Genomic DNA, 15,396 nt, shown 5'->3' on the forward strand with positions numbered 1-15,396 from the left:
GAGTTTTATGGTTTCCAGTCTTACACTTGGGTCTTTAATACATTTTGTGTTTATTTTTGTACATGGTATGAGGAAACATTCTAATTTCATTCTTTCATGTGTAGCTGTCCATTTTTTCCCCAGCATCGCTCATTGAAGAGAGAAATTGTCTTTTCTCCATTGTATATTCTTGCCTCCTTTGTAGTAGGTTGATTGATCATAAGTGCGTGGGTTTATTTCTGGGCTCTCTGTTCTCTTCCATTGATCTATATGTCTGTTTTTGTGCCAGTACCATGCATGTTGTTTTTGATTACTGTAGCTTTGTAGTAATCTGTCCTCTGTAGATTCCATCTTCTCTTATCTTTCCAGCCTGATTCTTTGCAGGGACTCTATTTTGCAGAATACACATTGCCATTAGGGCTCCCTCTGCCCATGTATTGCTTGGTTTGGGCATGATGGTTATCATCATTGCCCTCTTATCTTATGGGGGACTGCTGCTTGAGCAAATCTAGATGGAATGTTGGGAACTCAACTGTGGCTGATGTAAGAAACAGCACACACACGGTAGAGGATCGGGTATCCAGCGCTGTGCCCATGTAGCTGGCCAGAGAAAGGAAGAATGCCACAAGGGCATGAAAGGAAACTTCTCAGCTGGGTCAGCTCCATTTAAGGGACATCACTGACAAAAAAGTTAGTCTCATCCCCACACCCAGGTGTCAGGGTAGCTGGCAATATAGTTTTTCTTTGAGTTACAATATACTCAGCAGAAAAATCAGGGTCCTGAGAAGGATGGCTTGGGGGGCAATGTTGGGGGACAGAAGTTTGTGTAGGCTTTTGGCAGTCTTTTTTTTTTTTGGCGATACACGGGCCTCTCACTGTTGTGGCTCCTCCCGTTGTGGAGCACAGGCTCCGGACGCACAGGCTCAGCGGCCATGGCTTACGGGCCCAGCCGCTCCGCGGCATGTGGGATCTTCCCGGACCAGGACACGAACCTGTGTCCCCTGCATCGGCAGGCGGACTCTCAACCACTGCATCACCGGAGAAGCCCTCTTGGCAGTCTTTGTCACAGCCTAGGTCTCTCTGAGTCTGAGCTGACTACAGAAGGGATTAAAAAGTGTTCCTTGCTATCCACCATAAATTACAAGAAAAGCCAGAATTCAGGGTTTCTTGTCACACTTATTGATTTTCCTTATATTATGTTCAAACTTATTTCTTCCTCCACCTCTGGTGATTTCATGGAGCTATGTTAGAAAGATGACACTAACTGTTAAGGTTTCACAGTGAGTGCTTCATCTTTCCACCCCCTCCCTTTTGAAGGCCAGGTTGTTTATTCTCTTCTTTATGGGGCAGTGACTAGCAGATTATTCACACAGTGATTAGTCAGCCCTGGTTCCCTCATCTCACATCCTCCCCTCCCCGCACTACCTCTTATCACAGGATCCTGGACCTCCTGTTTTCCTGCTACTGCCACAGTTAATTCCCCATCACATCTTCCTTCTGGTTTCCCACTCCATTCACAATAACATAATAACAGTTTTAATGTCATCAACAGCAATGACTAACACTTTTACTGTTGTTTACTCCATACAAAGTGCTTCCTCAGACTTTTCTTTCATTGGCACCTCACAGCTATCCTGCAACCTTTTTTCTTAAATCTTCACTAAGGCATATGTTTTAGAGATTAGTGATTAAACAAATCCAAATGGATAAGGGATGGACCTGGCACTGCAACCCACTTCTCCTCACAGCACATCTCATGATCTTTCTCCCTGTGCTGTAAGTGGCAGCTCTTATGCATTGCCTCTCAGCCGCAGCAGTCAGGTAATGAAAATTCCTGGATGAGTGGGTCCACGGGAAGGTAGCCTATAATGTGCACTTAATTGAAATAGAGACCACAGGACCCAGATAGGTGGAGAGGACCCTTGCTACAAAGTAGGAATGAACAAGGGTTCCCAGACATTCATGCTGATAGACACGTGGACTCTAAAATATTCTTTTCTCTTCCAAAGTATTCCTCAAACTGGGCAATATTAAGAGGACAAACATTGCAGAGGTTCACAAACAATGAACAGTTGCCATAGCAAGTCCTCTGGAGTGTTTTATCAGAGTGCGTGTGCTAAATGTTTCACCACTGGAAGCAATCCATGGGTGGAAGCAACCATGCAGATCAGAGACGTTAGCCTTCTTTCCAGTGGATCAGGGTTTCCTAGAATGGCTTTAGGAAAAAGACGAAGCTGCAGGCAGAAAACCGTGAGCTCCAGAGGCTGGCTGAGGTGGAAAGGCAAATAGGTGGTAGCAGTAAAACAATGATTTTTCCCAAGGGAAAGTCAAGTTTGACAGCTTTTGAGAGAATGTGAGAAGCACAGCACAGATTGATTCAGGTCAAGTTTTCAGCATTCATCAAGTTTCAGTATTCATTCTTTTCAAGGTTTGCTTCCTGTCCGGTGCACGGCCCGCTCCATCATGCTTTATCGTATATGCCTGACATGCTTCTCTTATATATTCGACATTTGTGGCTCCTGGGGGTTTTGGACTCCCAGATATTTGGACTTAAATCCTGAACTTGGGTTCCTCAGATGATTTCTTGACTTTCTTTGAAATCACCGGCATCTACGATAATACTTCATATTATTCAAGTTTCTGTTTCGCTTTAGCCACCACTCAGGCCACAGTCAGACATAAACATTTTTACCTAATTTAACTTCAGTCCAATACATTCAACATTTCATCATGCATTTTTAATTTTCCTGCTATGTCCAGGCAGTGGTGTGGCGGGCAGAGCAAAGAAAAGTTCTCGGTGCTCATGGAAATATACAGACTTGTAAATGTCCCTTATACTGAATCCCCATGCCACCTGCTTTTCTGTACAGTGTGGCGTTTAATCAGCAGTGTGACTTGTATAGACTCAGGACAATACAGCTGGGTAATATTTTAGGATACTACTGTACTTGTTTCTGCTATGCGTGCATTTATTTCTTTGTTGAACCAGTTATTCAGCAGATATTTAGTGAGTGCATCTACAGAGTGCCAGGCACCATTCTACCTGCTGCAGACACAGCACTGACTAAGACAGGCCAAAATCCCTGCCTTCCAGAAAATAGTGTCTGCACGATATTCAGGGCCTCAGGAATAGCCAAGAGGAAAGAAGAAGCAGACATCACATTTTCGTTTTCCATAAAATGGAGCCGTACTCACAGACAAGAAGCCTGCTGTACCACTGGCCCCAATATGAGTGTTGTTTGGCGTCGACAGTTGAAAAGATTAATATTCATTCTTTTCAAGGTTTGCTTCCTGTCCGGTGCACGGCCCTCTCCATCATGCTTTATCGTATATGCCTGACATGCTTCTCTTATATATTCGACATTTGTGACTCCTGGCGGTTTTGGACTCTCAGATATTTGGACTTAAATCCTGAACATTTAAAAAGTTGTGAAGGAAGGAAAAGTGAGAAAGGGTTGTAGGACCCCAGAGAAGGGTAGGTCTGGACATTGGGGAGATTAGGGATGTGTTTCCCGACCACAAAGTGGAAAAGTTTCCCCTCCAGCCCGAGCGAGGGAGAGGCGGAAACAGCCTTTGGCAGCTCTGTTCCCTGGAAGCGGGTAACGGGAATGTGGTGGAGGATGGATTTGTGGGGTTGTGAGTCAGACTGGTGTGCAGGAAAGTCATGGAAGATCCTCTGCATATAGCCCTGCACAGGAGAGCAGAGGGGGCTGTGGAACAGAGCCCATGACATCCTGACTATGACTTACAAGGATTGATGGCCAGTATTTGAAGACCACAGAGCCCTAAACTCTGTGCCACGCCTGGGCCTGGCTTACGGCCCTTGAACTTGCAGCATCACAGCCCTGAGTTCAGGGGGACACGTCACATATAACTGAGGGTGTGTTTTGCCAGCTGGCATAGCACATGGATTCGGCAGCTCAGTTGAGTACTGGATAATCGGGAAGATGGTGTTTCCTGTCCCTTTCAGTCAGTGGACTGAGATTCACACTTGTTTGGCTTTCTTGTAGAAGGAAGCTTCCACCACGTTCCATGAGAGTGGAAAAGGGGAGAACTGGAAGATTGATCGTAGTTTTCCTTGTGATCTGTCTCAGTTGCTGCCGTTTTAGGAAGGGCTTGGTCTGTGATCTCTCTTTTTCCTTTGTAAGTTTTTCTTGCAGTTCTTCCCTTTTCCCAATGTCTTCTTCCTTCTCACATCCTTTGGTTCAACGTGGCCACATGGAACGTTTCTAAGACCGTAATTGTCCTTCACAGATGGGCTGTCAGGGTTGTCCCTTGATTCTCAGGCCTCACAGGCTCACCTCCTTTCTACAGCTCCCTCCTGGCCCCTCCACTCACTCCCCGCAATGCTGTCCAATTAGCTGCTTCAAGACCCTCTCTCGTGAGGCTGGCATCCAAAGTGTGCTCATCAGACCAGCAGTCAGCAGCCCCTGGGGACTTGTTAGAAATGCAAATTCTCAGGCCAGACCCTAGATCTAGTGAGTCAGAAAGCTATGGGTGGAACCCCACAGTCTGCATTTTTACAAGCCCTCCAGGGAGCTTGGGTGCTTTCTTGAGTTTGAGAACCACTGCTGACAAAGGAAGACCTCTAAGAATGAGGTGTCCCATGGCAGACAGCAAGAGGACGTGTCCCCTGGGACCAGAGGGCAGCTGTTCTTTATGAAAAACATACTCCAGCACAGGAGTAAATCTTCCGGCTCTCCTAGGTAAATTATAGCTAATTTTCTCTATACTTTAACCACTATGGAATGTTTTGACATTGTGGGCAACTTTTCAAGAGAATCCTAAAGTCTAGAGATTTCACTTTATTTTTAGTCTCCCTTGTGACATTTTCTCAGGGAATGGATTTTCTAACACATCATGAGTATTTTCATTGATGTATACTGAATGCTATTTGATTGTCTTAGCATTGGGAAAGAAAGAAAGAAAGAAAAGAAAGAAAAAGAAAGGAAGAAAGAAAGGAAAGAGAGAAAGAAAGAAAGAAAAGAAAGATTTGACTTTGCAGAAAGCATGTGGAAAGTTAAACGGAAATTTTTATGTGAAGTGTTGCAAGAACAGTATAGGTTTTTCTGGTCATTCTGCATGCTCTTCCTGAAACTCCTCAAAAAAAAAAAGGAGTGCAGAAAGATGAGATTTAAAAAAAATAAAACCTGAACAAATTTAATATTTCCAACAAGAGAGTCAGCAATCAGCAAGACTTTTAGCGTCTGTGTTTCCATAACACTCAGAGATTTGCTGCCTACCCATTTACATTTTCACGCAGCAGGCTAGCGTGAATGGGGTGCCTCACTTTTGCTCAGACACTGAAGTATTGATTTTGCATCACAAGGGGAAAATATAAATGTAGGTCTTTCTAAGATGACCTCAACCACAACGTTAGAAAATTGCTAAGCGTTAGAAGTCTCAAGTACAGTGTTGGCAGAGTCCAGAGGTTCACAATTTGTGATGCACAGTGTAAAATCCCTAGACTCTGTTTTTAATAATCAAACCGGATCAAAAAGGTGGGGTCATTTCAACCTCTATTAAAAAACCAGGACCATCAAACCTCCAGGGTCATACATTTGAAAGAATGTCAACCGTCAATAAAAGCATGAATCGTGAACATTCCCACATTTGAAAATAAAATTCCCAGCGGGTCAGTGATTGACTCTGGAAAAGATCTGGTTCCTGAATTCCAGAAGAATACTGAATCTTATAAAAAGTGCGTTTGGGACAGGGTTACCTCTTTCAACGTATGGGAAGATTCACTCCTATGTTGCAGCTAGTTCATTTCTGAGTATGTCCTTTTGTAGCAGTTACCGGCCACTCAGAGTCATTGCCATCCTGATGTGAATTGAGTTTTAGCTGGTGGTGCTGTTTTACATTAGCTTTCACTGGCTCTTGTCTTCTCTCTTCATTGCCTTGAGGGAAAGGCGTTATTTAGGCATCAAATTATTGTTTTAAAACAAAGGATGGGGTTGTTGATCAGGGGCAGTGAGAAGATTTACTTTATTACCAGAATTGGATTGTTCTGAACCAGTTTGTCCAAAAGGAAGCCAAGTAGAAACATTCATGTTTCAATCAGGAGAAAAGTAAATATTGTTTGTGTAGGAATAAATATTCTAAAGGAAAAAATAAGGCATTTTAAAATGCAGAGCAATCGTGTTTGAGTGTTTTTCCTTATGGTATTTGCCAACATGACTAATTATGTATTAGATGCTAAATCAGGTTGGATTTCCAATTTGACATCGTTCCTCCCTCCTTCTTCCCCCCCCCCCCCGCCGCCATCACCCCACCCCTCACATCACTTTGTCATCTGGTATATTTACTTGGAGGATGTGGGCATGATTCAGCTCAAAAATTACTTGTTGACTTACCTACTACAGGTGAATAACTGAGCTGGGTATGAAGCTATGAAATGGAAGAAAAATGGGTCCCTTAGGGGAAACAGAAGTGCCAAACTCAAGGAGCTAACAAGTTAGTGGTAACACAGGCATGGACACACAGAGCTATAACTCAGGGCAGTGTGCTATAATAAAACTGCAGACATAGTTTTGTTGGCATCATTGCATGGTACAGGAGGGAATTCATACTTATTTTTACAGAAGAGATAGCTTTGAACTGGACCTTAAAGTATAGGCTATATTTGAAAGGTGAAGATGGAAGGAAACTCTGTTCCACATGAAGGTAAGAGAGATAGGTAACCTGGCTTAGATAGGAATGCGTATGTCATGAATGATGGTTATGGAAGAATCATTAATATATAAAAAAAAGCTCAGACTAAAACAAAGACTCTAATAAAGGGGTTAAACAAACAAACAAACAAAAACTAAGCACTTGGCAGAAAGCCTCAAAGATGGAAGGCATGAATTTGAGATGGTCAATTACACCCTCCACCCCAATTTCCTCCCCATTGGAGGAGACGCAGGAAACCCCATTTCCTCCATCCCAATGACAATGGGGCTATTCTAGCTGAAAATATATTGCCTAATCTAAAGGCCAAAAAGCAGACTTGATAATAGAGGAGTGGGTTCCAGGAGCTCTGAGCTCTATCAATCTGTCAGTAAAACACCAAAGCTTCCAAAACTTTCAGGACACTGTTAATTAATCAAATAGTCACTCAGTGTATATGCTGTATATATTATTTGTCCAAAGTAGTTAAGTTCAGGTTTAACATTTCGTAAGTAAAATAGCCAGGTTCCTGAAGCAAATTTTAGAATTAAATGTACTGGATATTTTGGAATCACGTAGACCCAGCCTATATAAAAAAATCCTGGCCAGTGAGTTGGCTGGAATTCTTACTAAACAAAAGCCATAGCGCTTTGTCATGGGGTTGAGTTTAGTTTTCCTACCACATCTTTTTTTTCAAGTGAGTCACTAGAACAACATCCCGACCCCACAATATGTTACCAACAAAAGCACATCTTTATTTTTCTCTGGTTTCTCTTTGCAGCCAAGCAAGGCTTTGGCCATATTATATTCATCAGCGAGAAATCCCCAAATACCAAGCAGCATACCAGCATCTGCATGGGCCGTGGATTTAGGACAGATTTCAAATCCTGGAAGAGAGACTCAATCTCCCCCCTCTTCTTGGGCATGCTCTAGGGCAAACAATGATTTCACTGACCCATGGCAGACTTAACACTTTGTTTCTCCGGAACAGAAAGGGATCTCCAGCCGGTCTCATTTGTTGAGCATGGCTGTGTACAGAGCACAGAGCAGGAAACTGGCCTTTGCAACGTGCAGAAATGAGTCTTTGGCTTTGGTGTACAGCCTTATTCAAATCTCTCAAAGCCGGCGTTCCTACTGAGACTTATGCTGAGTGTTTACATGTTAAGACCAGATGGAACTCTTTCCCTTTTCCAAGTCAGCACTGCTGTTCTAAGAGGTCAGTCAGCAGTGCTTACCTTCAGCAGTGGATGTTGCAATCATCAAAAAATAAGGTATGGGTATTGAACAGATGAAGACCCATTTATCAGTATCTAGCAGTCCGGGTGTCCATACACGTAGACCTTGGTGAGGGGGTGGGTGTTTTCATCGACTTCGATCCCAGACCGCAGCAACACTGTCTCCTAGTCCCCTGCACGGTGAGCTACCAAGTGGCCATCGAGGGCCAGGAAGAGATTGACAGGAATGCCAGATGCGTTTGACCCAGGATGGGGTGTGGCTTTCCACACACAGTCAGAAGCATCCCTGACAAGCCTGGAGCAGCCAGAAGGAGCAGACATGGGCTTTTGTTGTATTTAAGCCAACAGTTTTATTCCCTTCTGACGAGCAAAATAAGAAAATCCCTGAGTCATTAGACTGAAGGAAGACAGAAATCATAATCATACTTCGAGATCTCCTGAATGGAGAACCAAATGGTCCAAAATAGCTTATGGTGGGAAAAGAGCATATTCAGCTCCACTATTGACATAGTATTGAAATATCTTTCATCTACGCTTTAAGTCAGGCTAGAATTAAAACTCAATATCTGGAGACAACATCCAAGAACATCCTATGTTATTATTTTTTTTTCTGGCACTATTATGCTCTGTATGCCTAAGACTTTCCTCACTGCCTAAAGAGATCTAAGATCCTCCAGAGGATATGTTTTTTCCATTTTCCTACCTTTAAAAGGAGAAATTCTTAGCCAATTTTTGACTGTTGAGGCTCCTTGGAAGTCTTTTCGGTTCATCCTCTTCTGAAATGATTAGAATATCTAGATTCTCAAGGTCCACAAAACTCAGGGTACCCTTGATGCTTTGCTTCTGATACCTTAGTCTAAAGCTCTGCTGCTCACGTGACATGTGTGCAGGTTCCTGGTTTTACCATTACTAATTGTTTAAACCTGGGCAACTTGTCGGGAGACACTTCTCCATGGTTCTCTGTGTGTCTTCACACCTTTCAGGCAGAGGCACTGACTACCTTTGTTTTAGAATTTGTTTCAAGCATGTTTGTTTAGTAAATCACCTTTGAAGAACGAGACAGTGTCTCCTTCTGGAGCAAAAGGCAGGCGTGTTAGTGTCCGTTATAAAAATTCCTGTACCTCATTATACAATTCCTGTAACTTGGTCTATGTGTGTGCAGGTCTCACCGGACCCTCTTCGGGTCGCTCTCTAGGAACTGGGGTTCAGGAAATTGGCAAACGACAATGCTGATTCTCTGTGTACTGCTAGTGCTGTGAGTAATAAAGTCCTTTGTTTCTTACCCAGAAATCTCCTGTCTTCTGCAAGCTTTGATGAAACAGGCAGGCTAACTTGCTGGCTTTCAAGTACGGCAAAATAACAGACCATTGACAGTTTTTGACACTTTTAAAAACAGTATGAATCCTCAGTTTCCTCATCTGTAAAACAGACTTTAAAAATAGTACTGACCTATTTGTAGTGAGGACGATAAGCCCTATGCTAGTCATATACTAAGCCCTCAAGAAATATTTGCTATCACTGTTATTAAAGTGATACATTCACCCTTTACCTTAAATGAATAAATTATTATGTGTAGTTCTTATTTTGAAAGGAAAAACTTATGTTCAAAGATTCTGTTAAGAAGCGTATAACTGCAAGATATCCTTCCTCAAGTATAGTTACTTTTAGAGCCAATTTCTTTCATCTGTGAGATTCACACTTTCTCTTCTCAGTTTTTTTGCAGAACAATTTTATATAAAATCTTGGATGGATCTAATGTAGAAGCTTACATTCAAAAACAAAAACATTTCTTTTATTTGTTTCCATGGAAAGAAATGAGAAAAAGGAGATTTGTAGAATAACTTTCTTAGCTTAGTTGGGCTTATGATTAAAAATTTAACTTCTAGGGGCTTCCCTGGTGGCGCAGTGGTTGAGAGTCCACCTGCCGATGCAGGGGACGCGGGTTCATGCCCCGGTGCGGGAGGATCCCACGTGCCGTGGAGCGGCTGGGCCCATGAGCCATGGCCGCTGAGCCTGCGCGTCCGGAGCCTGTGCTCCGCAACGGGAGAGGCCACAACAGTGAGAGGCCCGCGTACCCCCCCCCCCCCCACACACACAGATTTATTTTCTAAAACATCTTGTCTTTATTCCTCAAGGGAACTGGCTGAAGGCACAATGGAGAAGCTGCTTTCAGCTGAACATATCAGGGTGACCACGTGAGAGCCCACGTCTAATGTGTAGGTTTATTGCCGCCCTTGATATAAGAAGATGGGAGAGATATACATTGTAGATATAATTGTGTTACTCTTTCTCTTAAGATGCCTCCTTGGATTCCTTTTACTTACAGGGTAAAGTCACAGGTGTTTGGCCAGGTTTTTCAGGCCCTTCCAATCTGTCCAGCGTCACCTTCAGCACATCTTCTACTTTAACTCTTTTACTTCTTCATAGGTCCCTGGGCCTTTTATGCTATTCACCCCTGCTGTACATTTTAGACCTATGTCTTTCTCTTCTTTCTACCCAACGCAATCCCATTCATCTTTTTTTTTTAATAACCTTGACATATACTTTTTTTTTCAATTTATTTTTTATTTTTGGCTGTATTGGGTCTCCGTTGCTGTGCGCAGGCTTTCTCTAGTTGTGTCGAGCGGGGGCTACTCTTCATTGCGGTGCACGGACTTCTCATTGCGGTGGCTTCTCTTGTTGCAGAGCACGGGCTCTAGTATGCGGGCTTCAGTAGTTGTGGCGCACGGGCTTAGTTGCTCCATGACATGTGGGATCTTCCCGGACCTAGGGCTCGAACGCATGTCCCACACATTGGCAGGCGGATTCTTAACTACTGCGCCACCAGGGAAGTCCCTCCCATTCATCTCTTGAGGGTCAGTTCAAGTTTCTCTTTCTCTGGGAGCCTTCTTTGCTTCTTCTAAGTAGAATTGGCTGATCCTTTCTTTGTCTGACTCACATTCTTAGTTAATATCACTATTCTTACCCTTAAAGAATTGCTCTGTATTTATTTGGCTATGGTCTGTTTCACCTAACTCATTGCTAGTGTTGCTTGAGGGTAGAGATTGTCTTAATCATTTTTTGTATCTTCTTTGATATGCACAGTGCCTGGCAAATGGTAGATTTTTTTCTTATTGGTGGGGCATAGCATGGGACTGGTCAGCTCTTTTGAGATTTAAGCCATAGGATTTGTTTCATTGGCACCTGGTTAAACCTCGGTGCTTCTTAATACCAGTTGCTCATTGGAACACATGGAGAGCTTTGGAAAACTTTCCAGTGTGTGAGCTTAGGGACATTGACTGCACCTAATCTCATGGATTTGGATTCAGTTTGTTTTAAGTGGAGTCCAGGGGTGGTTAATAATACCAGTAAGTGCTTACATAGCTCTTACTATATAAGGCACTGTTTCAGGCACTGTTTACTTACATTAATTTATAAGCATTTTTTTTTTTGAAAGCCAATGTTGAGAACCACTCCAGTCTGGCTAAATGGCAAGAAAATATAATTACTGAGGTTGAAGTAAAATAATGACACATAATGATACAACCAAGCTGGATTCTTTTAGCAGAGCCTATTTATTTGTTTGTTTGTTTTAGTTTTTAATTAAATAGGGGAGTAAAAAAGCAATCCCAATGTGTGCAACTGTGATGAGTTGTGGTTAGACCAGAAAAAATTTTCAGTGACTGCAGGAAGAATTCAGATCGCAGAAAGAGATGTTAAACATTAAGAATCACTTTTCTAGTTGAAGGTCCAACTCTCATGAGACAGCATTTTATTAACCAATTTCCCATAAAAGTTTGTCTTTGCTCACTGGAGCTTTTCACTTTCAAAATGGAAGGGCTAATTTGACTGGACATCTTTGCAGCTATTTAAAGGAAGTGTAACATCTGGAAAAAAAGAGACTGTAATGATGAAAGTAAAGTGATATTATAAGAGATTGGACTGAAAATGGTCTTAGGTTAAAATAGTAAGTGTAGAACAGTAAAAGGGGGATTTTATGTACCATATTTAATTATGAAAAGACTTTTTTTCATATAAAACATATTATAAAAATCGTTTGCTTTTGCATTAAAACACATTTTTCTAGCTGTCTTAAGGAACGTGATTAGTATGGTTCGGGCCACCCTCAGTACTGCACCTAGCTTCCTTACTAACCTTTTTGGTGCTTTTCTCTTTCCTCCCATCCATCCTTCATGCCTGCCAGTTATCTGTCATCACCTACCCAGGCGGTGCATGGAGGGTTAACCTCAGTGAGGCAAGGCACATGTGGTCCTGGGCCTGTAATAAACCTGCCCACTTGGGTGGTACCGGGAGTGGGGAGAAGAGTGTCACAAAATTCAGTGTCTACAGAGCAAGGCAACAGGGAGTCATTTGATGGCAGCCATTGGGTATCAATGGAAGCTGGAAAAACATGACCACATGGAAGCCCGATCAAGCGAGAATGGAAGATGGACCCGGACAGTAGAAGAGAAGTCATGTCTGCCAGGCCATAGCCATAGCAAGTTGGATTTTACTTCCTGTGGTGAGCGAGTGTCGTTTCAGGGATCAGTCTCCACCCCATATGTCCTGAGGTCAATAGGGCTATAAATAAAGTGAATAAACCAGGGCCTAATTACTAGAGTTGAGAATAAGGTGGATGTGGTCTTAAAATAAGACAAACTGTTTTTAACCCTTAGGCACAAACTGAGAGGCAAGTAAGTCAGAAAAGTGACTTGATCCTAGGTCTCAGAATCAAACCAGGGTTCCGTAAGGGACCAGGTTTTACCTATAGGTGATGATGGTCAAGTAGTTTAGATGTAGGTAGAAGATGGATGCAGTGTTTGAGGTACAGACAAAGTCCATCTTCTTAACACCTAACTCTGGTCTTTCTGATCCATTTTCTTCAATTGTTTCCTACAGATTACAGAATAAACCAGTCTCATTAATCTGACATGTAGGCTTTCTATAATCTGGTTTCAACTATTTTATTTATTTTTTCACTTTTCCTTATCATATCTTCTTCCCCCAGCTCCTATACCTACTTGCTTTGCATAGAGCCTACAATTCTATAATCCAGACTAGTTAAATAGTTTTCTTTGTCTGAACACACCATATACTTTACTGGCTTGATGCTTTTCTCAAAATTTTCTCCTTCTTATCTACCCATTATGTAGAAACCATTCCTAAATACCAAATGTTGGCAGTAATTTATTTTTTCTCTCTTTATTTCCCCACCTCTACCACTGACATGGCTTTTCAAGTGAAGTCTTATGTTGGTGTGATTCATCTTAATGTTTCTCATGAAGCCCAGTATAGTGGGAAAGACAAAAACAGAGGTTTCTAAAGACCCAACTTACTGACCGTATTTTTGACATTACATATATTTTAAAAATCACATTGGATCACGCTGCCGGCGTGCAAGATGGCGGTGAAGAAAGACAAGAAGCCTAAGAAGTCAACTTGGAAGTTTAATCTGGACCTTACTCATCCAGTAGAAGATGGAATTTTTGGTTCTGGAAATTTTGAACAGTTTCTATGGGAAAAGATTAAAGTGAATGGAAAAACCGGATATCTTGGGAATGTCGTTCACATTGAATGCTTCAAGAATAAAATCACAGTTGTTTCTGAGAAACAGTTCTCTAAAAGGTATTTGAAACACCTTCCCAAGAAATACCTTCAAAAGAGCGATCTTCGTCATTGGCTTCGTGTGGTCGCATCTGACAAGAAGACTTATGAACTTTGTTACTTGCAGATTAGTCAAGATGAAGATGGGTCCGAGTCTGAGGACTAGATGAAGCCATCCCTTTCAGGGCTTTGCTTGCTAACAAAACAAATGAAGTATACAAGAAAACATCTTGAAATGGACCTTTAGTTTATCAGTGAATAAAAAACATGACTCTGTCTGTTAAGCATTCATCTCTTTGATTTAAGTGTATGCTGTTTATATGGTGCTGGCTTTCCTTTAATACTTAAAAAAAATTTTATTGGGGTGTGGTTGATTTACAATGTTGTGTTTTGGGTGTACAGCAAAGTGAATCAGTTACACACATGCACTCCTTTTCTTTTTTAAGATTCTTTTCCCATATAGGCCATTACGGAGTATTGAGTAGAGTTCCCTGTGCTATGCGGCAGGTTCTTATTGGTTATCTGTTTTATGTATGGTAGTGGGTACATGTCAGTCCCAATCTCCCAGTTTATCCCCCCGCCCTTATCCCCTGGTAGCCATAAGTTTGTTTTCTACATCTGTTACTCTACTTCTGTTTTGTAAATAAGTTCATTTGTACTCCCCTGTTGTTGTTGTTTTTAGTACTTTCTGTAAGCGGTATTTAAATAGCCTATAGCTAGTGGAATTTCTTCCAGGATTTCTGAAGTGTACTACTTTTACAAATGTCCTTGAGTTAAAGTATATAGTGAAAAAATGAAGCACAATTTTGGGTATAACTTTATATAATAAAGTATTTAAATTCTAAAAAAAAAAATCACATTAATTTACATGTTTTGAGTTTTTGTAGACTTTATTGGATTTGAAGAAAACCCCATACTCTTCTTGAGCAAACTCTGAAGTCTTATCAGTAGACTTAAAAACAATTTGGAAAATTCAGATTTTAAGAATTTTAAAATGTAGTTGCCTAGCATATGTATGTATATTGTGAAGTTGACCCTTGAACAACCTAGGTTTGAACAGCGCCGGTTCATGTACACGAGGGTATTTTTCAGTAGTAAATACTACAGCACTACATGATCTTTGGTTGGTTGAATCCGTGCATGTGGAACTACAGATATGGAGGAACCGTGTAGTTGGAAGGCTGACTCTATGTTATACGTGGATTTTCAACTGCACAGAGAGTTGGCGCCCCTAACCTCCACGATGTTCATAAGTCAAATGTATCTTTATTCTGTTATATAATACAAAGACTTCCGTGTATGATTGGATTTTCATGATATTCAGAAAGGCAAAACCATGATAAAATCATTTTTGTGAACTTAGGAGAAAAATTATTAACTTGGATTAAAAAGTTCGACAATAGGTCTACTCATGACCTGGAACCATTAATTTAGAGTAATAGCAATTACTGAATAATTGCCTATGAATGAGAAGGGGTTGCTCAGTATTCAAAACTTATTCTCAGTTTCATACAGATCAGTGGCTCTCAACAAGGAATGATTTTGACTTGCCTCTGAGGGGTATCTGACAATATCTGGAGACGTTTTGGGTTTTCACAAATGGAAGCAGTGCTACTGGCATCTAGTGGGTAGAGGCCAGAGGTACTGCTAAGTGTCCTGCAATGCACAGGCTACTCCCCCACAGCAAAGACCTATCTGGTCCAAAATGTCATTGGTGCTGAGGCTGAGAAACTGGATATAGACCAAGGCTAATGTTTGGGCTGTTGAAATTGACTTTATATATATATGTATGTATGTATATATAATATTTAAAAATACAATATACAAATCTATACAATATATATGATGTAATATACATAAATTTATTATATAACATATATATACAATATAATATATAATATATATTTTTTCAATGAAAGTATCAGCCATAGAGATATATTAGTTTCAG

General features: G+C 41.4%; 1 protein-coding gene and 1 pseudogene across 2 annotated transcripts in view; both read left to right on the plus strand.

The window, feature by feature from the left end:
• The window catches only part of BCKDHB (branched chain keto acid dehydrogenase E1 subunit beta), a 729,304-nt gene that overhangs the window by 368,205 nt on the left and 345,703 nt on the right, over nt 1–15,396 (plus strand). The window lies entirely within an intron of this gene.
• Nucleotides 13,246–13,614, plus strand: LOC132593390 (ribosomal protein eL22-like 1 pseudogene; annotated as a pseudogene).

The sequence above is a fragment of the Globicephala melas genome, chromosome 14 (genome assembly GCF_963455315.2).
Source record: "Globicephala melas chromosome 14, mGloMel1.2, whole genome shotgun sequence".
NCBI lineage: Eukaryota > Metazoa > Chordata > Mammalia > Artiodactyla > Delphinidae > Globicephala > Globicephala melas.